At 43.1% G+C, this 2,879-nt stretch overlaps 1 non-coding gene across 1 annotated transcript; it reads right to left on the reverse strand.

The window, feature by feature from the left end:
• Positions 1–2,108: 2,108 nt before the first annotated feature.
• Trnas-uga lies at positions 2,109–2,181 on the reverse strand. The gene has a single exon. It is a non-coding gene; the product is annotated as a tRNA-Ser (tRNA).
• Between the last annotated feature and the right edge of the window lie 698 nt (positions 2,182–2,879).

Consider the following 2,879-nt stretch of genomic DNA (forward strand, 5'->3'; position numbering starts at 1 on the left):
TGGCTCACATTAATGACAAATGAAAGCGTTAAAAGCGCATACTTTGCTTTTTTAGTGTGTAAATATTGGTTACCATTTTGTCAAGTATAAAATGAACAACTTGCTAAATTATTTGTTTCCCAAAATTGTGTAGCAGCCGGGCAACACTGTCTTTAAGTCGAACTTGTTCAAACTTTAGTTAAAGTTAGCAGGTTTCTCAAGTGAAAGGGTCTTTCTACTGGCGGAAATCTTGTCACGGCGCGTAGGGAGCGGTTACTTTCTGAACACACTGAACAGTTGATTTTCCTACACGATAATTTTTAATGAGTGCATTACTAGAACTATCTTTAGCCTGCTGCAGCCCAGCGAAATTCACGTGGATTGACTTGTTTTAAAAAGGCAATAAAACATGCTGTTACCTCTTGTTTTGTATGTTTTGTCTACTAGGCAGATATTCGATATTCGATTCGATATTGGAAGCCAGTTTTTTGCCCTACTCGTATTCGATTAGTATTCGAAAAATTCAATATTCGCACACCTGTAATATATATGTGTATATATAAACTTACCACTATCAATATTAATATATGAACCGACGTGTGGCCTCTGCTCCCGAAGAGTGGTACTGTGGGATATGCCAACTTCTCCTTATGATAAGGGCCTGTTAATAACATCGGTACCACAACCAGCTGACGCAGTGTCACCATCCTCGAACAAATAGTCACCTTCACCGTCGCGCCGCAGCCCGCAACCGTAAGGCCCTCTCGTATTAACAGAAGAAAACGGACTTCTTCCCGGTTCTTTAGCTTGCGATCCATTAAAGGAAGGCTGAAGTTATTTTAAGGAAATCTAAGTTAGGGGTAGACTTTTACGGCTTTTCGTCTCGTGAATTTAGTTATCGCACATATCTTGGCCTGACGTAAGCGCAAACAGCAATTATTCTGAAAAATACACGCAGAGATTGCCTCCCGGCGTGCGGCAGTCTTCTCTACCGCCTATTGTCTGCCCAGAGCGTCGTGATGTAATCGATGGCATCTTCGAGGTAGCCCAGCGGCGAGGAGGAGTCATCTTATCCCGTTGATGACGTCACTTTCGTTCTCTCCGCTCTTCCACTTTTTAAACGTCGAAGAGTCGCCACGGGAGGATCTACGTCGAAGTATTAAATGGCTATTAGGACGCTGTTACTAATACGACGAAAATATAACTAACACACAGTTTTTATGGTTTCTACGTTTCCACTTTTCATAATGGTTTAAATTAAAAGACCTCTTCAGCTTCCATTCGTGAACACGCTCCTCGAGTCCCAAGTTCTTGTCGCACTTGAGCAGTGTACCAATTTTGAGGCTCGGGAATACCTGGTAGGACTCATCGGTGTTTGACTACCAGCTGGAAGGCCCGAAAGTCTTCACTCTTGTATGCTGTGTGTACCCTCCGCCCGCTACCCGGGCAACTTCGTATGACCTAATCAAACGATTATTACAACAATTTAACAATAAAACCTGCACCATTGTTTACGTGGTGAACTACTTAAATGATCACGTAGAAAGGAGCGACTTCTCATCTCCTATTTCCTTTTATCGGGCGTCTAAACAGCTTCTCGAGAGGGTGGTGGCCATACGTTTTACCCACTTTTATTGTCACTCAACATATCGATCTTACCACAGAAAAAACGCACAACTTGATTTGTGCTTCGTTACAAATTCCACGCTCGTATTTGACTGCTACATACAAGACAGCCAGTTGCTTTTGATCACAAGGCCCTTCATCTACAGAGCCACACATCGCGTCCTCATCATGAGCGTTTTTTCCGCATTGTATACCGTTATGAAAATATAGGTTTAATGTATATCTCGCACATTTTTTTATCTGTGGCAACATGGTCCTCGGTAACATCTGAATTTTATGAATTTGAATGTTTGAAATGAAAATTTTATGAATCTGAATTTGTATGAGCGCTGGCTGAATTCTATGACCGCGTTTTAGATCCAATACGTCCCCCACTCTTCAACCCTCAAAAAAGACCCCCAAGAATGACGAATATAATCTCTGGAGAAGGGGAACAAGAGGGACAAAGAACAAACACAAATCTCCGAGCACAGCCAGGTGACTAGTACGCGACCGAAAAAATCCGCCTGATCCGGGTATCGAACCCGGGACCTCTCCATTTCAACTGGAGTGCTCTACCGACTTAGCTAATCAGGGGTTAGACGTCAGAGCAAACAGGTTTTATCAGCTGCCGCCAGTCTAACACCAACAAGGGTCATTCTAATCCAGTTCGATTGCACCTTTGCATTTAATTGCATTATCATCATAACCTTCAAATGCAAGCATTTCACCCTTGTTGATGTTAGGCTGGCGGCAACTGATAAAACCGGTTTGCTCAACTGACGTCTGACTTCTGGTTAGCTGAGTTATTATAGCGGTCCACTATAAATGAAGAGTTCCTGGGTTCAACACCTGGACCAGGCGGATTTTTATCTATCGCGCACCAGTCACCTAGCTGTGTTTGGAGATATGTGTTTTTCCTTTGTCCCTCTTCTTCCCCTTCTCCAGGAATTATTTTCGTCCCTCTTGTCCAGCTCGTTTGCACCTTTACGTTTAATTGCATTATAATCATAACCTTAAAATGCGAGCCTTTCACCCTTGTTGGTGTTAGACTGGTGGCAGCTGATAAAACCCGTTTGCACTATTGACGTCTAACCCCTGGTTAGCTCAGTTTGTAGAGCGCTTCACCGGAAATGGAGAGGTCCCAGGTTTGATACCCGGACCAGGCGGATATTTTCGGTCGCGCACCTGCCATCTAACTGTGTTTGGAGATTTGTGTTTGTTTTTAGTCCTCTTGTTCATCTTCTCCATGGATTATTTTCGTCATTCTTGTCCAGCTCGCTTGTATTTTGCAT

The sequence above is a fragment of the Ixodes scapularis genome, unplaced genomic scaffold (assembly GCF_016920785.2).
Source record: "Ixodes scapularis isolate PalLabHiFi unplaced genomic scaffold, ASM1692078v2 PGA_scaffold8__174_contigs__length_109621045, whole genome shotgun sequence".
In the NCBI taxonomy this organism is placed as follows: domain Eukaryota; kingdom Metazoa; phylum Arthropoda; class Arachnida; order Ixodida; family Ixodidae; genus Ixodes; species Ixodes scapularis.